The sequence below is a fragment of the Pseudorca crassidens genome, chromosome 17 (assembly GCF_039906515.1).
Source record: "Pseudorca crassidens isolate mPseCra1 chromosome 17, mPseCra1.hap1, whole genome shotgun sequence".
NCBI classification, from domain to species: domain Eukaryota; kingdom Metazoa; phylum Chordata; class Mammalia; order Artiodactyla; family Delphinidae; genus Pseudorca; species Pseudorca crassidens.
Window position 1 is genome coordinate 20,838,184 of NC_090312.1, and position 25,586 is coordinate 20,863,769.

The window sequence follows — 25,586 nt, forward strand, 5'->3', positions numbered from 1 at the left end:
TTTTCTGTACAGTATCTCTACAACTCAAGCCACAGAATGGCAGGTGTTGTCTGACCCCTTTTGAGTTCACTGACTGTGGCCAGAGCCCTCAGAACTCTCCCAAGTGCTCTCAGTTTCTCACCTTTCTGCTCCCAATTATTTTCTGCCCTTTCCCAACCCAATTCCTTATTCTCTGGACAGGAACTCTGATTGGCCCGGCTTTGATCCAGTGAACAACAGCCAGCAGCAGGGCTGTAATGTGTCTCCCTCACTGTCCAGAGATATCCCTTGGGGCCATTGTGAGGCATACAGACACCCTAAAAGGTGTTGACCACAGTTGTTATGTGGTTGATGCCTTCATTGTACTTAATCAATGACAGGGATATAAAGTTACCAAATTAAAATCTTTTTTTTGTATTAATATTTAGAGGAAGAAGCATATAGCTCATGAAGATGAAGCCAGAGGGGGAAAAGTGAGCTTTGAAGACTTCTTTGCTATGTGGCAGGAAAGAACAGGTTATGTTCTTGACATAAGAGATTTTCAGAGAGATGTCAAGGAGATGATGGGATGTGATTAAAATATCAGAACTAGGAATGACAGCAAGAAAAGTTAAACACGGAAGGGCTAGCTCCTAAGAGGCTGGCGGCTTTCCCATAGTGAATATGGCTATTTTGGTACCACGTTTACGAATCTAGACACCAACTTATGCATATTTTACAAAGCTTGCATCCTGGAAGTAAGAAGATCCATTCTGAGGCAAACAGAATACAATTAGCCTTTCTGTGTGGGTCCCATTGCATTGGATCCCCAAATTGAGACATAATGCAGAACACCCACTAGACTTCTGGCAAATCTTAGGCTATATGGTTATCAAATGAACCTTTAGATAAGTATCAGTATTAATTAAGCACTGTGCTAGGCACTCGAATAAACACTTCACGTTCTTTAACTCATTTAATTCTCACAAGCACCATCAAATAGGTTCCACAATTCCCATTTTATGGAGAGAAAACTGATACTCTGAGAGACAGAAATGACATGGCCAAGGTGACAAGGTTAGAATCTGGAACTCAACCCAGATCTGCCTGGCCACAAAACCCTTGGCTTTATTTTTTCAGTGTTTGAGTTGCACTGTTGTAGTTTTTTCAACCTGTTCTATGGATTGTTTGAGGAATTATGTGAGGAACACCCCTGCTGCATCCCAGGCTAGCTCCCAGGCTAGCACTGGTGTGGACCCGTGAATGGTTAGACCATAAGCCACAACAGGATGCTAAATACTCAATACTGTGAGGCTGTGACTGAGGCAGCTGGAGAAGAGGCATCTGCACATCCTAGCTCTGGAAGCGTGGGCACGTTCCTTTCACCTCTGGGCTTCATCGCCCTGCACCTGTAAAAGCAAGGGCGTAAAAGGACCTACCTGATAGGTGATTGTATAAAGAGTTGATATATATAAAAATGCTAGAGTAGCACCTGAAACAAAGTTAAGGCTCCTACAGTGGTCACTCTTATTATTACCCACAAAGTGCTAGTTCTCTCCGAATTGGTACTGCCTGCCCGAATGAGGCAGGCAGGATACAGAGAGAAACAGGCTTTGACACATCAGGTGTTGCTAGGTAAGGAGGCAGACGTTGGATATTTAAAACAGAAGGATCTGTGAACGAATGGCTTCGTTTATTCAACACATGTTTCTTGAACCTGTATGGTGAGGCAAGCACTCAGCTCAGTGTTAGTTAGGGGTGGAGAGGCATGGATGGCACAGTGAAAGCATATGGAATGTTCTAGATTCTGACTTCAAAAAAGAGATGAGTCCTAGGAAAAGGGCCACAAGGAATTACCTGTGAAAACAGTCAGGGGTATGACAGACCTAGGATTGCCTCCGAGAGATAATAATCTGATTTCTTTACCAAGGCCTTGCACAGTTCTTTATTTAGGCAACAGTTTTAGCACACCCAAGTGCACTGAGGGGTCTTCTCCCCCCACACTCTCTATACCCACCTGTGTCTGTCGACTCACTGCAAAATGTATCACTGTCCTTCACGTTCCAGAGTGACACAGCTAACTCGCCATATATCTCAATGAAGGATTATTCAGTTCTATAGGGCATTCCTCAACTGAAGATAGCTTGAGAAGGGAGAAAGAAGAAGTGTTGAGGCATATTAAAAATTGGCTTTTTCTTGGTGACAGTTTGTCAGTTTTCAATTTAGCATTCTTCCCTGTTCTTTTTTCTACCGCGTAGATCTGTCTGAGTCTTGATTCAGCGGGGATTTTCTTGCAAGGTGCCTGTCTTCAACCATATGGATAAAATCACCAGGTTTAATTGAAGGCTGTTCAGAGTCTTGCTCTATTTACAGTTGTTGGCCTCAGTCCTAGACTCCAAGGAAGTAGTGCCTCTTGGCCGGTGATGGTCTGTGTCTAATCCCTGGCGTGGGCCTTGTCTTTGACGGGCCTTGGGCGTCACGGCTCCCTAGGACCTGGAACAAGCTCCACCTGGGACCCTTCTGGTTTCCTCAGGCCACCCTCATCCTACTGTCCCATCCCTTAGTCTCTGAAGCCACAAGAGTCTGTTGTCTGTGCCCATCCGTGGTTCGTGGCATAGAGCAAAGGATCTAGACTGCTGGAGCTGGAAAGAACTTCATTTACTTAAACAAATATATATATCAACAAGCCCATGTGTAGCACTTCCTGTGTATTAAGCACTTTCTCATTTCACAGACAAAGAAACCAAGGCACACCAAGGTTAAGGAACTTGTCATACGGCTGGTAACTGGCAAAGCCAGGAAAGATCTCATTGAGTAATTCAGTGTCTGCACTGTTTCCCCCAACTGTGCCGCTTTACCCTGCTGAGAGGCTACCTTGTCCAACCTCTTATTTGATTGAGTTATTGTATAAAAAACTCTTTACACGCAGTAAGAGCAGTGTAAGTGCCGGCTGTTGTTATTAGTGTGTTTAATAGCTGGTGAAAGCTGAGGCCAGAGAAGTAATGCAAGTTCACACACCTAGCCCAGGATTTCCCAAATCATATTCTGCAGAATGCTAGTATCCAAAAGGATGTGATAAGTACTGTATTTTTTGGGGGGATAATGATCAAATAGGGTTGGGAAATGTTGGTTAAAATTTTAAAACAGTCTTTTACACTATAGTACTTCTCAAAGCACTTTCATGTGCTAATGTGTATTATTAATCTCCCAAAGGTGGCCATGGCACACAGTTTTCTAGACTTAATAGACTGTTGTATGGGAAAAATTAGCATAACAGGACTGCGACTGCTTTTCTCTTTCTTAGAAGGTCCTGCTTGTGAGGTTGGCCCCTACTGGATTTCAGGAGAGTTCCCACCACCCCCTGATCAGAAGGGCCCACGTGCCTAAACCGTTTGTCCAAAGGATATCGTTTATGTTCAACACTTGCTTTCTTTCCGGGAATCTAGAAATTTGGTACCCGCCGAGCCAAGGATGCCTGTGCGCCCAGCCCCTGATAAAAAACCTTAGGCGGTGAGCCTCTAATGAGCTTCCCTGGTAGAGAGCATTTCACACATGTTTCACAATTCATGGCTGGAGGAATTGAAAGCATCCTGTGTGACTCCAAGGGGAGAGGATGCTCGGAAGCTAGTGCCTGGTTTCCTCCAGACTCCACCCCAGGGGCCTTTCTCTTTGCAGATCTTGCTCTGCATCCTTTTGCTGTGATGTGATAAACCTTAGCTGTGAGCACAGCTATATGCTGAGTCCTGCTGGTCCCCCCAGTGAATCAGCAAACCTGGGATGTTCTTTAGGACCCCTGTCACAACCAGAAAACCCTCTTCTTCGTGATGCCTTTTAATGTCATGTGGCTCACTGGGGTTCTACAGCGTACAGTGTGGGCAAGGATGAGCTTCAGTCCCACAAGTTAGAGGCAGAGATCACCCAACATCACCACTCTGGGCTTCTTGGTGGAAAATGTTAGGGTTCCTGAGGCCCATGTGGAGGTCATTACCAAGTAATCTTTTCCTTCCTGGTGGGAATACACAGATTAATTAAACAGTGACAGAGCAGAACTGGCTGGTACTATTTCATCACACTTTTGGCACGGTTGGGGGGCAAGGGTAAGGATGGAACCAATAGCTTCAAGATAGAACCATCTTTCATGTTCTTCCATCTTTTTAGACTTAGCTCCTTAGCCCAGGATAAAATTATTTATATAAATTTATATTACATTATATTAGCATTTGTATGAAGATGTATTATATAAAATGATATATGTGCATAGGAGATTGTTCATATATCTAGTTAGACAGCTCTACTAAAAGGCTTTGGAGCCTCACGGCCGAGCCTGTGGCTTACCCCTCATTAAATACGACTTCCTTAAGTTCACTGTAGAGAATAAACAGAGGCACCAGCGTCTCCTGAGAGCAGGTAGGCTGCTATGGTGCATGAAGAACCAGATGAAGAGGGCGGTCAGCCCCAGTGTGTGTTCCTTCCAGCCCCTTCCCTGGTCTTCCTCCTGCACATTCTTCATGGCTGACTTGTCCTCCTCGTGTTTTTCACAGCTGCTCTAAGTTATATTTGCATATCCTCTGCCATGGGTGTACTTCCTGCAGCCCAGACTGCTCCAGCTCACTTCCCTACATTGTATGTCTGGACCAGCCTGCATTGTTTGCCTTTGACCTTGTTCTCACAGCCATGGTTGTCCTGTTTCCAGATAACATACAGTCTGATACCAAGAACCGGCCAGTTATTAGTTGGTTTAGCTGGCTACTTGCCAAGTTGACTAAACAGTTCGTCATCCTCATGGTCTCAATACCCTAGGCTCATGCTGGATCCTGCCTCCGTTTATGTGTTTCTTTATGTGTTGCTTGTATCCTTTTTGCTCTTTTTGACCTCTCCAAATCCCAGCTCAGGTCTTACTCTGTCCTCCATGAAACTGGCCTCCTCCACTGCACCACTGTGGACCTCTCTGGACCTTGAATTCCCAACAGTATCTCTGTCTGTAGCATACATGATTATTTTATCTGCTTATACATCCAAACCCACAGTGGTTGAGCTCCTACTAAGAGGAGTCCCTGCCCCCAAGGAGCTCACTGTCTGAGCTGCTTCGCAGTGTTACACTATTTTTCACACGCGAGTGCTCATTCCTCTCTGCATCTCTTGACAGTCTGAGAATAATGAACTCTTCTTGGGTTTTCTGCATTTCCAGAGTGATGAATCTTCAATAGTAAATAGTGGTTAAGAACTCAGGAAAAGGCTCAGTTCCTAGCCCATTTCTACAGTCAAGAGCCGTATTCACCTCTATTTCCTCACCTGTAAACTGGGAATAGTCATATCTGTCTGACCGAGTTGTAAGGGCTGAGGTGGGTAATGTTCATAGCCTAGCACAGGGCCAAGCACATGCTAATCCTGTAGGTACATACTAGCTATAATTCTCACTAAGCAGGCCTGTGACACAAGAGTTTGTCGTGGTTTTTCCTGGAACTTTGGCCTCAGAGCAGGACTGGGAGATTTTTCCTGGTGGGCAAGATCCTGGCATTGCACCGTCTACCTTCCATCAGGTCCAACCTCAGCAAGATGGGAGGAGTTAAAAGAGAAAGCAGTAGAGACTCAGAAAGTCAACAATGCGTGTCAAGACCTGCCAGGCTTCCTCTGCCCAAGGACGTGGATTTCCACATCCATTTTTGGCATGAAGGTTGCTGTCCCTAGTTCGTGTGTTTCCTGACAGTCACTCAATGTGGAATGGAGGCTGGAAAAAAGGGAAGACTTTCCACATCATGACGGAATACAGTGTGCCAGGTGCCATGTATGCAGTCTCCATTTTCACAGCATCCCTGCCGAGAAGGTGATCTTACTCTCATTTGAAAGATTTTATTTTTTTTTTAAAAATTTATCTATTTATTTATTTTTGGCTGTGTTAGGTCTTTGTTGCTGTGCACGGGCTTTCTCCAGTTGCAGCAAGCGGGGCCTTCTCATTGCGGCGGCTTCTCTTGTTGTGGAGCATGGGCTCTAGGCGCACGGGCTTCAGTAGTTGTGGCATGTGGGCTCAGTAGTTGTGACTCACAGGCTCTAGAGCTCAGGCCCGGTAGGTGTGGCACACTGGCTTAGTTGCTCCGCAGCATGTGGGATCTTCCTGGACCAGGGCTCAAACCCGTGTCGCCTGCATTGGCAGGCAGATTCTTAACCACTGCACCACCAGGGAAGCCCCTTGAAAGATTTTAAAACTGAGACTTAAAGAGGTTAAGTAACTTGACCAAAGTTGCACAGCTAACCCAACACAGACCCGAAGCCTTTCCCCTTAACACCAAACGCCCTTCAGTAAATCAAATCCTTGGAAGTCCTGGCGGAGTCTGGGCGGATCTGTCTGCATTTCGCCTTCTACAAGACCCACTCCCACTCTGCCCCAGGGGTCTGTGGTAGAGGTGACAACTTCACAGCAAGCTTGTGACTCCAGCGCCCTAATACAGCCTCTTCAGGGCTGGGACTAGGGTGAGGCAAATGAGGAGCCTGGTGCAAAATGTAAGGGAGACCCTCACTCCCAGGTTCGTGTATGTGTCGACCCACAATTCTGCTCACCCTTATCCCAGCCCTGCCCTTCCTGAAGCCAGCTGCCCTGCAGTATAGCTGCTGGGATTTGCTAAAGGCAGCTACCCCTAGACCTCCATCACGGTGAGAGCCAGGATGGGCCTAAGACTGGCTGGCAGGCTCTTTGCTCCCCACGCCCACCTCCACCTTTCTCAGATTGCACGTTTCTATTTCTGGACAATTCCTGCCCCTAAAACTCTTCTCATTCCTCCAAAACTACCTTTCACGGTTTCTTTTTCACCTGATTTTCCCTCCCAAACTGTAATGTGCCTCCCAAGCAGCAGGAGGCCACAGGGATCCTCTGCCAGGGTGACAGAACTGGTCTTACCCCAGGTGTCAGCTCCATTCTGTTGGACGTGGCTGAGTACATGGGAGGCCAGGGCAGAGCGGAGAGCAAGGTGGCCCGTGTGATTGGGCTTCACCTCAGGCCTGGGCTGTGGGTAGTTGTGCTGGCCATTGTTATTCCCCGGGTCGCTCCTTCTCATCATACAGGACAGGAAATGGAGGCCATGGGAAGGGGGATGACTTCCCTGAGCTCAGTCAACCAGCTAATGCAAAACCAGGCTTAGAAACCCGATCTGCTACTCCTAGCACATCTTCTTCACTGAGTCGGCAGATGGAGCCCAGTTCCGTTACTACCATGGCCACCAAATCATGAAAGGAGGCATGATTCATACTTTAGCTGTGCCCAGTTTTGCTCTCTCTCAAAAACCGGCCCCTGTTATGGAGTACCAGCAATGTAGTCTAGGGGCCACCTACATCAGAATCATCTAGAGTTTTGATTCAAAATGCTGAGTCTCGGGACATCCCCTAGTTCTTCTGACTCAGAAGGTGATTCGGTCACTAAAGTTTAAAAAGTACTAATGTGGAGATGAGACTGTTTATGTCAGTGACTTTTTATTTAGTTTCTGGGCTTCTCTTTGTTTTCCTTTGGGTCATGAAGTCAGTATCGCCATCTTGTGTTTCTAGTTCTCAGTGAAATTCAACAGGAAATGGAAATCACCATATATTTCATCAAACTGTGATTCGGCCAAGATAGAAATGGGAGAAAGGAATTCTCAGAATAGGAGACATTCAGTTTTCTCTTGTGGGTCATGATAGAGTTATATAGAAAGATCCGTCGTTTACCTACTGGGGTGTTTTCAGTAAAATTCTGTTGTCAAAGATGGAAAAACGCTCTTAAGATCTTCATTTTCAGCTGTAGGCAGAAAATACATGTCAGTATTTTCCTAGAACTCCTTTCTAAGAATTTTGTTTAGTGCATTAAGCCCGCCATACTGGTGGGCATGGCCAGAATCTGCAAATGTGCGTGTTTGACACACAGAGTTTTTCAGAAAATTTGACTTAATTGCCAACATTTTAAAATATTTATTCCATCTTCTACTTAAATTTTTTAAAATATTTCATATGGGACCACAGTCCCCGAGTGCAACAACCTGATATCCAGTGGCTGGTCTTTGAAACAGACTAAGACACACTAAAGACATTTATAAGTTCTTTAACATTCCTCCTATGGAGAGGTGGTGTCTGGGTATCCTCCCCTAGAAGGCTGAGTGACTGCTCTGACCAGTATAATGTGGCTGAAACTGGCAGCATCTACTTCCTGTCTCTTGAGACACTTGTTCAAGGAGGTGCACCACCATATAACAAGTGCAACTGCCCTGAGCTCACCATGCTGTGAGAGGCCCAAGCCACAAGAAGACGCCCTAGAAGAGACATCATGGGGAGAAAGACAAAGGTCAAGGAGCACCTGGGTGCCAGACACATGACTGAGGAAGCCATCTTGGAAATGCATCCTCCATCCCCATGACGGGACATCCCATGGGTCAAAGATGGGCCACCCAGCTGAGCTCTTCATGAATTCCCATCCAACAAAAGCATAAGCAAAAGAAAAATCCTTGGTTTAAGCCATCAATTCGGTCTAGAGAACTGAAACAAGAGCATGTGTTTCTAGTTTGCTCTGTTCTGACCTCCATTCTTTCCCCTGGCTTTACTTTCTCAAATTGTTTTACATTTTGACTCCTGTAGGTATGTGGGTTCACAGTCCGTATTTAAGCCTGTCTGGAGACCCTTGAATTATGTGAACTTTTGAAAATTAGAATACTAAAAATAAATAAATAAATAAATAAATAAATATATATATATATATGAAAAATTGGGTTCTGAGGGCAGGAGGGCTGCAGGGAGCAATGGAAATGTCTACGTGAAGTGCTTTATCTTCCACAGACCACCTTGCTCAAGGTGACAAGAGCGTAAGATCAGGGATTGGTCAGCTCCTCCTTCCTTATCTATAAAAGCAGGTCCCATTCATCTTTGACATTCTGTGAGCCTAGGAGGAAGACAGCTCTGCTCTTGTATTATTTATTTGGAGTGTGTATGTTTGTCGCTTGTAACATATTAGAAAGTATATGGGTTCCATGGCAGTCCAACCTGTGGGGCAAAAGAAACATGTAATTCTTTGTGGAGGCCTGTGCCTTTCTCGTCTGGTACCTCTTGCTCCTAGTAAATAGTTGTGGAGTAAATGAATGAACAAGTGAACGTGTGTTAGTCACCAAGGCTACAAAGACAAATGAGATGTGATCCCTGCCCTTGAGGAGCTCACAGTCTATCAAACACAGGCAGCAAATTAAATACTGGTTATGCCTCCTGGGTAGCACATTCTTTTTATCAGAAACATCATTTTGTCTGTGTCGAGCCGCTGTTCACACCCATAACGCGATGGGACGACAGGCTTCAGGGAAACGTGCTTCAGAGGAGCCCAGGATAGGGCAGGGGGCTGCAAACCACCCACCCTGAAGAGGCGTCCTCCCCGTGCTCAGGTCTTAACCTTGGCATGAAGAGGGGAAGGGGAGGGACGTCCCATCAGAGCTGTGGAAGGCCGGGCACAGCTACTCAGAAGCCCCTCAGGGACCCATCAGAAAAGCAGGAACAGAACCACTGACGCATGGTTCCATCAGCCTCAGCTTGTGTGGACTGCAGAGACGGCTGCAAGGCCGCGCCATGGCCGCCACCCCTCAAAGCTGCAGCCAGAGCTGAAAGGTTTCAGGGCAAACCCCAGAGTTCTGGTTTGCTTTTTAAGAGAGGTGAGGAAGTCCCTGATTTTCATCAGCCTGGCCCCTATGGGCTTTGAGGAATTATCTTTTTTTCCCACCCCAAGTACTTAAGTTCGGCAAAGTGTCCGTTTGTGCTTTTTTTTTTTCCTTTTTCTTTCTTCATAATTGAGGACTTTGGGGAAGTAAGAGAGGGGAGGTGAACACTTTTGTTTCATCTTAAAGATAAGTGGCTTCCAGTTCTTTATTCACTCAGTGTCGATATATTGATACAATCAACATTGTACAGTGTTGATTACCATGCTTTGGGGTTTTGAAAGATTTCTTTTTGTTTGTGTTAAATAGCAAGACCACAAGGATGTCAGGAAATTGCTGGGGAGCCACGTGGTGGTGGGGTTGGGGGGCAGTCTGGTCAGTTTCCAAGCAGCAGAGCTGTGTTCTCGCCGGGGAGGCCGAGCCCCACAGGTGGAAATGACTTTCTGTTTGTCAGGTAGAACTTGGTAAAATACCTAACCGGTAGTTAACTTTCTGTGTGCAATAGACTCTGAGCTCCTTCAAGTAGAAATCCCATAAGGAAAGGTAAAAGCAACAACAATGCAACCCAACTTCTCTCCCATTACTCACAATTTAAGAATGTCAGTGTCTTAATGCTTTGAGGAGAAAATGTCATCTTTATCAAGGGTCATTGTCTTTTTTAAAGAGTAGCTTTTTCATCATCCCTTCATTGGAATCCAAAGTAAACATAAACTCACTGTCTTGGTAATAAGGTACAACTATAAAAAATAAAGATTTTTTAAAAATTAAATAGCAGCTACAGAAACTGTTGCTAGTAAGTGGTGATTAGCTTGTGATTACTAATCACCGACTATGCACCTCATCCAATTCTGGCTGAAGAGATCCACTTTCAAAGGGGGAAGAACTTTATATATATCCTGAAAGCAGAGCCTTCTTGCTAGTTTTGTTTCTATTCTTTTAAGTTTTCCCACCTCCCTATAATCTGTAAATTAGTTTTGCGCTGCTCTTAACTGTGATGAGTGTTTCTGGTGTTATCCACTATCCCTGGTGATTTCATTTAAATCTAGAATCTCATGGCCCACGATTCCTGTCCTTAGATGGGCAGTGTGTTCTTCAGTGAATAAAAAGTTTTATCGCTTAATCTTCAGGAGGTGACTAGAAGGTGAAATAAGGTTAAAGAAAGCATGTCAAGATAGCATGCTTGGTCTCCCTGCCTCTAACAGGGTCTGAAATCACTCAGTACCTTGGGACTCAAAGCATGGAAGAGACACTGGTGTGTAAAAGCAGAACTGGCATGTGACATGGATTACTGGTCCCAAGCCAGCAATTACTAGGGACCCGCTTGGTTGCATAGTCTTGTCCCTTAGTCCAGAGAGCTGAACTCTCAAATGAGGACTACATGGATAAAATTCCTGAAGCGTAAGGTTCCTTCTTCTTCCATTCATGAAGACTGTTCTATGACCATAAACATAATAGACCCAAAAAGAACTTTGAAAGATTGTATTGCCCACGCTCATGACTTCAGGAGAAAACGATGCACAACCTACCCATACAAGATAACTGTGTGTCCGTTGTTAAGCCTTCAAGAAAATGATGGTAGCCAGCTTTCTTTGCTAACTTATCCTGATGCTTAATTACTTTCCCCAGAAGGAAAATCCATACAAATTGTGAACTTTTTTATTCTAGTTCTGTGAAAAATGCCATTGGTAGTATGGTGGGGATTGCACTGAATCTGTAGGTTGCTTTGGGTACTAGAGTCATTTTCACAATGTTGATTCTTCCCATCCAAGAACATGGTATATCTCTCTATCTGTTTGTATCGTCTTTATCTTCTTTCATCAGTGTCTTATAGTTTTCTGCATACAGGTCTCTTGTCTCCTTAGGTAGGTTTATTCCTAGATATTTTATTCCTTTTGTTGCAATGGTAAATGGGAGTGTTTCCTTAATTTCTCTTTCAGATTTTTTATCATTAGTGTATAGGAATGCAAGAGATTTCTGTGCATTAATTTTTTATCCTGCAACTTTACCAAATTCATTGATTAGCTCTAGTAGTTTTCTGGTAGCATCTTTAGGATTCTTTATGTATAGTATCATGTCATCTGGAAACAGTGACAGTTTTACTTCTTCTTTTCTGATTTGGATTCCTTTTATTTCTTTTTCTTCTCTGATTTCTGTGGCTAAAAATTCCAAAACTAAGTTGAATAATAATGGTGAGAGTGGGCATCCTTGTCTTGTTCCTGATCTTAGTGGAAATGGTTTCAGTTTTTCACCATTGAGAATGATGTTGGCTGTGGGTTTGTCATATATGGCCTTTATTATGTTGAGGTAAGTTCCCTCTATGCCTACCGTCTGGAGGATTTTTATCATAAATCGGTGTTGAATTTTGTCAAAAGCTTTCTCTGCATCTATTGAGATGATCATATGGTTTTTCTCCTTCAGTTTGTTAATATGGTGTATCACATTGATTGATTTGCATATATTGAAGAATCCTTGCATTCCTGGGATAAACCCCACTTGATCATGGTGTATGATCCTTTTAATGTGCTGTTGGATTCTGTTTGCTAGTATTTTGTTGAGGAATTTTGCATCTATGTTCATCAGTGATACTGGCCTGTAGTTTTCTTTTTTTGTGACGTCTTTGTCTGGTTTTGGTATCAGGGTGATGGTGGCCTCGTAGAATGAGTTTGGGAGTGTTCCTCCCTCTGCTATATTTTGGAAGAGTTTGAGAAGGATAGGTGATAGCTCTTCTCTAAATGTTTGATAGAATTCACCTGTGAAGTCATCTGGTCCTGGGCTTTTGTTTGTTGGAAGATTTTTAATCACAGTATCAATTTCAGTGCTTGTGGTTGGTCTGTTTATATTTTCTGTTTCTTCCTGGTTCAGTCTTGGAAAGTTTTGCTTTTCTAAGAATGTGTCCATTTCTTCCAGGTTGTCCATTTTATTGGCATATAGGTGCTTGTAGTAATCTCTCATGCTGCTGCATTCTTAGCGTTCTCTGCCTCAGTGCGGAGGACAATGTCAAATGTCTAATCATTTCCTAGGGGAGTAGTTAGTGTGATGTAACTTGAAGACTTGACACAAACTTTAAAGGGAAACGTGCTTGCCCCCTTCAGAACAGCCAGATAAACTAAGAAATCAGGTAGTATATCGCATTTTGTGTTAGTTTACTAGGGCTGCAGTAACAAAGTGCCCAAAACTGGATAGCTTAGAACAGCAGAAATCGCCACGTGAAGGCATTAGGGAAGGGCCTGTTCTAGGCTTCTCTCCTACCTTCTCGTAGTTTCTTGTATGGCCGGATGACTCTAGTCCTCACATGCCTTTCTCTCTCTGCCCAGTCTTCCGCTTTTATAAGGACGCCAGTCGTACTGGGTAAGGGGACCATGCTACTCCAGTTTGACCTCGTCTTACATCATTCCATCGATGCCACCAAATCAGGTCTCACACTCTGACTTGACGAGGATTACGACTTCGATATGTGAATCTGGGGAAGACACATTTCAGCCCCTAATACGCTAAGTTGTGGCACAGTTCGTAGCTCCTGAAAATCTTTTGCCAGGTACTATTTGACGTTATATTTGGGACCCAGGACAAAGTAATGTGTGGCCAGCCCCTCAGATATTGCCGAAAGACAATTCCTTGGAAAACCAACCTCAAAGCCCTGGGTATTAGGAGAGTATGGAAATGTGTCACAGTAGAGAGTCACGTGCGCAAATGGAAGGGGAGGGAAAGCCTGGAGTGCACGAGACAGCCACAGAGGTCGTAGCTGAGCCACATCAAGAGCCACATCAAGAATGTCACACAAGGGACTTCCCTCGTGGTTAAGACTTCGCCTTCCAACGCAGGGGGTGTGGGTTCGATCCCTGGTCAGGGAGCTAAGACCCCACATGCCTTGGGGCCAAAACACCAAAACATTAAACAGAAGCAATATTGTAACAAATTCAATAAAAACTTAAAAAGAAAAAAAGAAGTGTCACACGATAGGTAAAGGGTCTTTGAGACAGTGAATGGGGGGAATGTACACTCTTCTTAGATCCAGGAAGTCTCTCTTCCTCTAGCCAAGGCTGTGCCTTTACCAGGCCTAGGAAGCTTCTGGCCCTACAACTGTGGCATGTGGTGCAAAGGCCTTCAACAGTCCCCAGGAGAAAATAACTGTAAAAGATAGATAGCCTTGAAACTGGCCTTCATAGGAATAGTTAATTGAGATTCTCAACACCACATTCTTTTGTTAGTTGGAACTAGCTGAGAAAATTTTAGAATAATTTTCAAATATCAGAATAGTGGTGAAGAGCAACATTTTGTCATTTTCAAAGCAAGGGAGGATCAAGGGGAAGCTTGAATTATGGGACGTGTGATTCAGATTAGATATGAGAAGAACTTCCTGATAGTAAGAGCCACCTATTAAAAAAAATAGAGAAACTGTGATATCTTCCTTACCTATCTTAGGCACAACGGCGGGCACCTCTCTGTTGTAAAATGAGCATAGTCACTCCTGAATATCAAAGAGCTGGGCTTTATCTTGCCGTCATGTTGTATGCACCAAAGAGTTACTGTGCGCATAACTTACGCAGGTGCGGAGCTGAGATCTAAGGTCCCAGGGATGACAGACACAGGCTCCATCCTCAAAGAGCTCACCCACTCGTGCCACTTACCCAATATCTAGTTGAATAAAAACATAAATGAAGATGTAGAAACAGATAACTTCTCATGCAATGACACAATACTAAGAGCTGCCCCAGTACTGTGTTTATATGTCTAACTGTGGGCAAAGTCATTCAAGAGTGTTTTGCCGAACGGTTGGCATTTGGGCAACATCTAGAAAGATGACTGCTGTTTTGCGGGGTGGTCATGAAGGGATGGGACACACACATACAAGACGCGCAGTGGTGGGCTATTTGGACGCTGAGCACAATGTGACTGGAGTAGAGGTGACCTAGTGGAGATTGAGGGGACCAGTGATCAGAGAGGAAGTGGGAGGAAGGCGAAATGCATAAACCCCCGTTCTTCAGAGGGTCTCTTGGGCTCCTAGTGACTCTAACACTTTGTAAATGAGGTCCTACTGTATTCAATACTCTCCTGACCCAGCCTGAAAATAAGACACTCTTTTGTGTCCTTTGTTTGTAAATTTGTAAAACAAAAGGATTATTGCTTGATCATATTGTCAAAGATAGGGCTAGGTGAGGAAATTCTTCAACTTGGGAATACTCAACTTCAACATCAGGTCTTTGCGAACATCCCCTCTCTTTCAGTGGAGACCCACTTGGGATCATGATACAGAAAACTGAACAAGCCTGGTGCCAGCTTCCTTCCGGAGAGTGGTGGGACTTTGGGTAGGAGGTGGATGAGAAGGAAGTACGAAGCAGCTAAGCTCTTCAGTGAGGGTGGAGCCGGCCACAGAGCACAGCAGCCGTGCCGTTGAACTCTTGCCAGCTTATTTTGTTGCATAAAAACCTCATCTGTGCTCCTCCAGGAGAGAGTGGCCCTGTGGAGCTCAGAAGCTCAGAGAACAAGGTTTGCCAGACGCTGCCTCTTAGACCCTAAAATTGTTACCTAACCGGACTCGGCTTCATCCACCAGTCTCCCGACACTGGGTTATGGTGAAGGAAGGTACAGCATGTATTTACCAAGCAAGGAGATCGGGCAGTTAATGCTCAAAAGACCCAAAGTCCCACTGGCTTTCAGACATGGGTTTTTAAAGGCAACATTAGGTGGGCTTCCCTGGCGGCGCAGTGGTTGGGGTCCGCCTGCCGATGCAGGGGACACGGGTTCGTGCCCCGGTCTGGGAGGATCCCACGTGCTGCGGAGCGGCTGGGCCCGTGAGCCATGGCCGCTCAGCCTGCGCATCCGGAGCCTGTGCTCCGCAGCGGGAGAGGCCACAACATTGAGAGGCCCGCTGCCCCTGGACGTTTTTCTGATTGGTTGGTGGTGAGCTAACAGGGTGATGTTTCAGGAATGTCGGTCATTCCAGCCAGCCTGGGGTCTTGGTGCTCGTGGTCAGCACGTGGTCACCATCCTCCACCTGGCTGAGGGGTGGGTGTCTTAGTTTTTGTAGAACAACTCAGAGATAGGCATCGGATTGTTATCTTTATCCCTTCAGGAGGAACTAGGAGGCCTGTGATTCTGTTGTTCTGATCATTAACCGCTTGAGTCTGTTCTTTGGAACTCAAGAGAATGCCAAACCAGAATCATGGGAAATGGGGGGGCTTGTATCCGGGAAGCCCCCAACAGGGTCCTGCTTGGTTTCAGTCCCCCTTTTCTTTAATGCTCCTCAGTCCTGAGGGGAACAGGGGCAGGACAAGAAAAGGAATAAAGTTTCAGACGGAGGGCACTCAGTTTTAGAGGGACTGGGTTTCAGGATCTCTCCCACAGAGAAGACAGGTGTGAGCAGGGGAAGAGGGGGCTGGGAGCTGAAGGGAAGCAGCTCAGAGAAGGTCTCCATGCAGCAGTGTCTGCTGAGCACTTTCTACTTTGTAGGCACCGTGCTAATGCGGGAAGGCAAACACCACACTTCCCTTGCAGCAGGCATCCACGTGGCGAGACAGACATTTCCTCAGCAGATGACTCTAAAGCAGTCACAATACACGAGGTAAACAAGGGGATAGGCAGAGGGGCCGTGGACCCTTAGGAGTGGCCCTTCATTTTCCCCTAATGTGGCAAAGCAGTCCAGGCATGGCAGCAGGATTCAAGAAATGACTTGCTCTGTGTGGCTGGAATTTGAGGTTTGTGGTGGGGCAATTACGAGAGCTGAAGCTGGAGGGCAGATAAAAGTGTGTGGTGCGAAGGGGCTGAACGGTCACCAGTGAGCCCTCCCATCCTCACAGGGACTGACCCACAGCTGAGAAGCCAAGGTCCCACACCTTCTGCACACGCACACAAGCACCACCCAAGGGTGCTTTCCTACCGTTGCAGTGGTTATGTGGAGAAAACCAGGGAAGAGCACGATGGTAAAGAGTAATTAGTGTTGTGACTAAATAAATGAACACACCACCTGTGCATCCTGTTTGGGGAAATGAGTCAGGTTAGTGAAACAAGTCACACAATCACAGCAAATGCCAATCTCAGCCATGGCAGCTAGGCTGGTCATTTCTAGTTTTAATGAGGGCCTCCGTGATCAGCGTTCATTCAGATGAATGAAGAGGAATTTTCAGTGTATGTTTTATTTTTAATCACATAGATGTAATTGCTGCCAGAAAATTTTTTTTAAATTTAGTCAGTCAAAAATTTTAAAGTTAAAGTTACTCTAAAAACACCATGCACCATGTTAACCTTTTGGCGCATATACTTTCAGACTTTCATAAATATGTATGATTATAAAAGTCGATTATTTTGTTCTGTTCTCTTAGCTTCCATCTGACTTCAATCTTGGGGGTCCCTTTTATTCCTCCTTTTTTCCTTTTTTAAATGGATGTGTCTAGTTTTGCTCTACGTTACGAGTTTATCGTTGATTCCTTCCCCCCCTGCATCCTACTCCAGGAATTTGGAAGGTATGGTACTTGTTTAAAGTTCTTCTGATCATTACTATCAAATTTTTAAATAATATTGACACATGTTTAAAACCTATGTTCTAAACCTCTGTTTCTCAAATTATTAATGTCAAGAATGAAACAATATCTACTGACTCACCCCACGTACAGATGAAAAGTGCCCACGCTTTCCTTCCTTCAGCTCTGGACACACACCACCCCTTCCCCCCAGGTTTTGTTATTCTACTTTAGGTTTTTATCTCAGTCTGCCATAGTTAAATTGGTTTTTTTGTTTTTTGGTTTTGTTTTTATTTTTGGCTGCATTGGGTCTTCATTGCTGCGCGCAGGTTTTCTCTAGTTGCGGCAAGCCGGGGCTACCCTTTGTTGCAGTGCGCAGGCTTCTCATTGTGGTGGCTTCTCTTGTTGCGGAGCACGGGCTCTACACGTGTGGGCTCACTATTTGTGGCGCACGGGCTTAGTTGCTCCGCGGCATGTGGGATCTTCCCGGGCCAGGGCTCGAACCTTTGTCCCCTGCATTGGCAGGCAGATTCTTAACTACTGCACCACCAGGGAAGTCCCTGCAATAGTTAAATTGTTGATTGTCACATAACCGGACCTCTTGTTTCAAGAATGAGATAGCGTTTACATTCTCCTTAGAAACAACGCTATTTAACAATGTTCGCATTCCTCAACGCCCATATTGTTGGTTCATCTCAGTTACCGTACAGAGCACATCAGCATTCTAAAGCCCTTTCCCAGCTGAAAATGTCTTCTCCTTGCCTTCATTTATTACTGATGATAGAATTTGGGAAGCATAGCGTAACCATTCTCCCTGAAAAACACATAGACAAATTAGACTGATATTTTTTTTTCTTTTATACAGTATCTATTTCTTTTTCCTGGATTTGGGAAGGTTTCTTTCTTTAGACTTGATATTCAGTGGATCTAAATATTTATCAGTTTTCACAAAGTCCACAGTAAAACTTTAGTGATTTTTTTCTCTCATTTCAGAGAGATTTTTCTTCAGTATCCATTTTTTTGGTTTGCATTTATCCATTTTATTATCCTTTTTCTAGCTTATCTTTTTTTACTTTTATTGAGAAACAATTGACATACATCACTATATAAGTTTAAGGCATACAGCATGATGGTTTGATGTACATACATTGTAAATGATTTCCACAATTGGTTCAGCAAACATCCCCCTTCTCATATAGATACAATAAAAATAAAGAAGAAAAGAATAAAAAATTTCTCCTTGTGATGAGAATGCTTAGGATTTACTCTCTTAACTTTCCTGTATAGCACACAGCAGTGTTAGCTATAATCATGTTGTACATGCCATCCCTAGTACTTATTTATCTTATAACTGCAAGTTTGTACCTTTTGACCACCTTCCTCCAATTCCCCGCCCCCTTTCCCCACTCTGCCTCTGGTGACCACAGTTCTGATCTCTTTCTCTGTTTTTTTGGGGGGGGGAGTTGATTCTACATATAAGTAGGATCATAGAGTATTTGTCTTTCTCTGTATGACTATTTCACTTCGTATAATGTCTTCAAGATCCATCTCTGTTATTGCAAATGTTAGGATTTCCTCGCTGTTTATGCCTGAATAATATTCCATTGTTTATATATACCACAACTTCTTTATCCCTTCATCCATCGATGGATACTTAGGTCATTTCCATGTCTTGGCTTTTGTAAATGATGCTACTGTGAACATGGAGGTGTAGATATCTTTTCTATTTAGTGTTTTTGTTACCTTTGAGTATTTTCCCAGAAGTGGAATGGCTGAATCATATGGTAGTTTTATTTTTAATTTTTTGAGGATCCTTTATACTGTTTTCCACATAGCAACTGTCTCAATTTACAGCCCCCCCCCATTATTTACAAGGATTCCCTTTTCTTCATATCCACACCAATATTTGTTCTCTCTTGTCTTTTTGACGGTGGCCGTTCTAACAGGTGTGAGGTGGTATCTCATTGTGGTTTTAATTTGCGTTTCCCTAATGACTAGTGATGCTGAGCAGCTTCCCATGTACCTTTTAGCCTTTCATATGTCTTCCTTGGAGAAATGTCTTTTCAGATCCCTGGCCCATTTTTAACTTGGGTTATTTGCTCTTTTTCTTACTGAGTTGTATGAGTTGTTTATGTTTTGGCTGTTAACCCGTATCAGATACATGGTTTACAAATATTTTTTCCCATTCTGTAGACTGTATTTTTCACTCTGTTTAGGGCAATTTACGTTTTTGAAATTGGTTCTCTTGCAATGGTTCAAATTCCTTCCTCATTTACTCCCATTATGCATATGCTACATACACTGTGTCCATGATTCCAGTCCATCTTTTTCTCTTTAGTCATTTTCACTTGCTTTTTTTCTTTCTCTGAATTCTGGGTGAGTGTCTCAAGTTTGCACTCATCTTAATAGTTTCTAAAGCAGATTGATTTTCTGAATCTCTTCAGGGAATTTTAGAAGTATAGATTTCTTAGCTTCACCCAAGGCCCACTGAATCAAGATCTCTTATATTTAACCCTAGAAATATATATTTTAAGTATCCGCTTCCCCCCCCACCACCATATTTCTGTGATCGTCTAGGTTTGGAACCACTGTCCTATTTCACTAGTCTAATTCCATTTAATTCAGGAACAATTCTCGTCTTCACTGCTTTTTAGCAGTTTGAAATTCTGCAATGGAATTATTTGCTTCCTTGTATTCTTTTCATAAAATCCCTTTTTATTTCCGTTTGTTGCCTGATGACCTCTCTTTTTAGCAAGTTTGTATTTTGAGTAATTACCTTGAGAATACAAAGTAGTTACTTTCTTAAACTTTTGTCTTTCTCTTATGGCAAATTTTTCCAAAGTCTACTATTTCCTCATACGTGTATTTCCTTGGGTTTATATTATGTTTATAGTCTGTGGTGGAGAACCTTTTCTTTTAATTCCTTGTTGGGAGCCTATTTGATAACTTACTCTTCATTGGTGCCTTGGGTGACTTCTCTGCATTCCCAGGCACTCTTAATTTGAGGGCTGCGTGCTATGCGTTTACATAATAAGCTTTGTCATTCGGTAGCCTCAGGAGAATGGAGAGTAGCCAGTTTCTTGAGTAGACCCAGCAGGAGAGCTTCGCCTTACTCAGCATCTCCTGCATGCTGAGGACTCTCAGCATGTAGACTCAGCCTGGGGACTCCTGCGTCAAGAGCCATCTCTCCGTATCTTGGGGACACTTCACTCTACCCACTATTCTGTGTACTTCGTGTGGCTACATCTCGTATTTCACATTAATTGTCTATCCCTGTGAGCTGGACAGAATTTACATGAGTTGGAGCAGTATCCTGTCTAGTTCCAGAATGTTCGTCCTATTTCTTAATGAATGACCACGTTGGTGACAGTTTGGTCAGAGAACATCCCCACCTCACAGGAGTTCTGTGTGGTTGGGCCATGTGCATTATTTTCCCACACTGCATATTCCACATTGTTCCATAAAAATGAGTCTCTCTACTTCCAGCAGACTGCCCTGCCTCCAGAACCTCTCCCCTAGATGTCAGAGTAAGTCCACAAAAAAGTCAAGTAATAGCCCCAAACTGGAAATAAGCCCACACTCCATCTGCGATTATGGTTAATAAATTGCGGTACGTTTGTGCAATGGAAAGTAAATCTTAATTAGCCACATGCATCAGTATGAACAAATGTCAGAAACAAAGTTGAGTAAGAGTCAAATGGAAGACTTTCAGTGTGGTCCACTCACATCCATTTCCAAACAGGCAACGCTAAAATACGTTACTTAGACTAGAGATATGCACATAGGTGGTAGAGGTGTTTTTTTAAAAAGCAAGTTAACAATGAACGCAAGTACCAGATAGTGATGCCCACAGGTGGAGGGGAGGGGATGGAATCAGGAAAAAGCCCTCCAGACATTCGAAGGCACTGCTGACATTCTACTTGCTAAGATCAGTAGCTGATGCATTGGTATTTGCTTTACTGTTATTTTTAATAGTAATACTAATTTTTAATGACAGTGGTTTTAAATAATTATGCATCTAAAGTTTTAATACATCTAAAGTTTTAATTCAATGATATGTTAAATCTAATCACAACAATTTTCATAACTTCTTTTTACAAATGACACTTCACAATTTTAAAAAATTAAAAGTAAAAATAAGCCATGTAAGAGAAAAAATAGCGAAGGGTAACCATTCAACTGTCCTCGCTTTCCCCCAGCTGTGGTCCTAGAGGGCCCTGTGTCCACAGTGGGGAAGGGGACTCCATGTGGTGCCCTGTTCCTTCCCCTGCCCCACCCATGGAGCCAGGCCTCCTGATTTAGTGATGTTATTTGACTTTCCCAAAATGCCTTCCCCTTACTTGTCCCCAGACAACTGTGCTCCACTCTCAGAATGAGAATTTGTATGTCTTCCCTCAGTCTGAGGTTTCTGGCTGCGTGTAAATGGCTTTATTAGGTGACCTGCTTCAGCACTAAAGCTAGGCTTTTCCCTACTCCTGCTTCTCTTTAGATTTCTGAAAGGAGGAAGGTCAGAAGCTTGCTTTTATGTGAGACTTTTCCCCAGAAATAGGAAGAATGGCTAGAGCCATACACAGAGTGATATTAACAGTAGCGTGACTGTGAACAATGCGGAACATCATTGTCAAGCAGCACTGCGTGTATTCACTTTCTTCAGAGGTAGTGTTCATGGCATTATGATTCCAGATGAGGACAGCAAGGCTCAGGGAGTTGAAATGACTTGTCCCTCTTGCTGAAGCTGATTTCAGAGTCCAGAGTCCACCCCCATCCACTCCACTGCAATGCCTGATGCTTCAAGTCTATAGTCTGCTCTAGTTGAAAGATACTTTGCCATTCAGTAATTATTTATTGAGCACCTATTATGTGCTGGACCAGGTGCGAAGGACACAACAATGAACAAGGCGTACCTATGAAATGACAGTTGTGAAGAGGTGCCTGTGTGATGGTGTACAAAGGGGAACTGAGACTACAGGGTCAGGGAAAGGGTTTCGTAAGGGAGTGGCCAGTCATCTGAGCCCCAAATGATAAACAAGTGAATCAAGCAAAGAAGCGGGCAGAAGAGCAACACAATAGAGGTACAGCCTGTAGGAAGAGCCCAGAGTCTGGGAAGAACTTGGTAAACTGAAGAAATTAGCAGAAGGGCCTAGTGAGGCAGGCGGACAGTAGCCAAGGATGGAGAGCAACACACTTCGCAGGGCCGTGGTCAGGATTTTGGTTTTATTCTAAAAGTAAGGACAAGCCTCCGCAGGGTTTCAAGAAGAGGCGAGGCATCGTCATATCCATTGCTTTGTCTACTAAAAAGAGGGTAAAGAGAGCAAACCAGCTTATTTTAAGCCAAAATATAATCGGGAATGATTAACATATACTAATTATCTCCTATATTATTATAGACTTGTTTGTAAGTCTATATAGTTTCCATAAGGCTCTTTAAATGGATAAAAATATGTCGCTCTCACTCTACATATTGGAAATTAAAAGCAGATCTGGCGCACCTTAAAAGACATCTCTGGCATTCACAGCTTTTCAAGCTGAAGATCCGTCTTCTGAATAGGAGATGCCAGGATCTCGAAGCAGCCCAGGGACTCCACCACAGCCCACCCTCGCCAATCAGACAACAAAAGGTCAGGGCCAGGAACCCCCAAGACTTCTTCAGGGTGCTAAAGAAATGTACCACGTGGCAAAATGAATGGGCCTTTGTTTTAAATCAACATCTTGTGTTTATAAATCCTCACTCAAGATCTGTAAAGGGCCCATTCAGCAGATCTTTTAAAAATCAGAAAATTAATTTTAATGTAACTTCACTTGATTGCCCGCCAACCTCTCCCTCCTTCCAGTGGCATTTACCCGTTGTTCTTCCATAAACTGGGAATTAACTCACTGCTCTCCAGAGTGAGGCTACCTGGAGTGGCGAATGGGGCCGTTCACACCTGTTTGTTGCATACCTGGGCCGTGGAGGTGCTACATCATATGCTTTGGAAATGGATGACAAAGATGAGCAAGCCAGGCTTTCTGCCCTCGAGAGGCCTCCAGTCTTAGGAGATGAGATCAGAGGATTGCAGTAGACTGTGATATACATGCTACCAAGATGGCTAACACACTCTGGGTTTTCAGAAGCAAAAGAGGAACGAGGAGAACTTGCAGTTACTCAGATCTCTGGCAGTAGAAATTATTTTTTAGGAGGTCATTTAAAAAATATATATTGAAAGTCCATGCTTCTGAAAAATTGATTACATTAGAATTCTGGACTGTCCGTTCATGTATTCCCTACAAAATGCCCTTCACTGAGTCTGTCTTTTGAAGTGAATCTTCTCTGAACTAGCTGTGCATCTTTGGGGATCACCCGTGTGCATGTTTGCACACCACTGCCTGCTTACTCTATGGAAGGGACCAAAATAGCTGTTGTCTAGTTGTTTTCATCTTTGATTTGCTTCACTGTAAATGGGATGTAAAACTGCCTATGGTAAGCTAATTAGACCTAAGCATTTATCTTCTGCTGCTAAATGGAATCACGTAGAAGGCATCTCCCCACCCCAGAAAAATGGAACATTTAACCACAATAACTATCTTACATTAGATGAATCACCTTACTAACCTTTAGGACCTCGCTGCCATAAGTTATCTGACTAGCCAGGGAAGCATGCAGGTCCTGCACAGTATCATTGTGTATTGTGTCTGATACTCGGTATAGAGCCCAGAGGCCTTAAAGCAGCAGCTCCTTTGTGAGAGGGCAGGTTGGGGATGGGAGGATGATTTCCACTAAATATCAATTCCAGTACAGATTTGTAACTTTTAAACTCCTCACAAACATGCATTCCTAAAAGAGGCTGAATTGGGTCTTGTACTTGGTGGCTGTCATCCTACTAGAAATCGGAAGCAACACGAAGCATGCATTCATTCAGTCATCAGAAGAGAAGCAGAGGATGACCTGGGTATTGAAATACATAATGTTCCCCAAGCCATCCCCTAGCCTGGGTCCTGAGGTTTTGGTCTCTTTTAGGAGGTGACATTTCATTGCTTACTCCTCAGTTTATGGTAATTTTATGCCAATCCAGGTCCAGGAATAATTGCTCCCAAATTCTTTATAAGAAAAACTCAGTTGTCATTTGCATTTTAGATGCCTGAAATGGATTGGCAGGCATTAGAGAGTTAATCCATCTTCTAGCTATGATTCATATATATATTCATATATATATATATATTGCTTTTCATTCTCCAACTTGACACAGTGGAGCAGGGTGCTGTTATTGAGAAATTGAAGAGCAGATGTGATTAAATGAGATCACACATTTCATTCCCTCTTTAATTTCACCTCGCTCTTCGGCAGCTGAATCCATGCGCTAGCCCCATGGAGTCAGCCAGCGCCATGCATTCTTAGCATGCCCAGCAGAGCAGGAGCAAGATGTTTCCAAAGTCAGCCACCCTGCTGGGCTCTCACTCGTCAAATCTGTGTTTGTCTCCAAATTATTCAGTATTGCTAGATCTGGTTTATTAATCCATTCATCTCCCTAGAGACTAAGATTTCTGGTTAATTTCCATCATTAATGCTCATTTTCAACTAAGAGGAGTTTCAAAACCTAAAGACTAGAATCAAGGATAAAGAAACAATTAGGGGACTTCCCTGGTGGCACAGTGGTTAAGAATCCGCCTGCCAATTCAGGGGACACGGGGTCCATCCCCGGTCTGAGAAGATTCCACGTGCCGCGGAGCATCTAAGTCCATGCGCCACAACTACTGTGCCTGCGCTCTAGAGCCTGCGAGCCACAACCACTGAAGCCCATGCGCCTAGAGCCCATGCTCCGCAACAAAGAGAAGCCACTGCAATGAGAAGCCCGCGCACTGCAATGAAGAGTAACCCCCGCTCGCTGCAACTAGAGAAAGCCCGCGGGCAGCAACAAAGACCCAGCACAGCCAAAAATAAGTAAATTAATTAATTAAAACCTTGAGGATATTTTAAAAAAGAAACAATTAGAAGTCTTCAGTCTCTCTCCTCAACCTTCCCTTCTTTCTTCTGTGACTTCCCCATCTCTCTCCCACCCACCCTTATTCCCTGCTTCTAGGAATAGGAGTTGGAAATGGCATTTATACATTTGCTTCGCAAGCATGTCCTAAGAAGCTACAGTTGTGGCATTCCCATTGCCATCGAGAAATGAAGGTGAAATAAGGAGGCATTTCTCAGATCAGGGTTCAGTGTGCCTGACCCCTGCTGTTTAGCATCAGACAGTTCAGGACCAACAAAAATGAAGCAGTGTCCCAGCACTGAGAAGCGAGCAGTGGTCCTGTGGCATACCCAGCATGGCAATAAGGGCCATCATAGATGCAGTCTCTCTCTCTTGAGACTAGCTGTCCCTTCCCACCTGGGTGTACCTCTCTTCCTTTGCAACCAGAGTCCAATGACTATGACCAGTAATGGTCAACTGCATAGCATAATGTGGCTTAATTCATTGCACAAATACAGATGGAGTATACGCATGTTTGTATGTGCCAAGTGCTGCCCTAGGCAGTGATGAACAAACACCATCACTGC

At 43.9% G+C, this 25,586-nt stretch overlaps 1 protein-coding gene and 1 pseudogene across 5 annotated transcripts in view; both read left to right on the plus strand.

Annotated features, from left to right (window-relative positions):
• SAMD12 (sterile alpha motif domain containing 12) overlaps window positions 1-25,586 on the plus strand; it is a 456,644-nt gene that overhangs the window by 260,253 nt on the left and 170,805 nt on the right. The gene's annotated exons all lie outside the window — the stretch shown is intronic.
• LOC137210661 (zinc finger C2HC domain-containing protein 1A-like) overlaps window positions 9,467-25,586 on the plus strand; it is a 30,482-nt pseudogene continuing 14,362 nt past the window's right edge.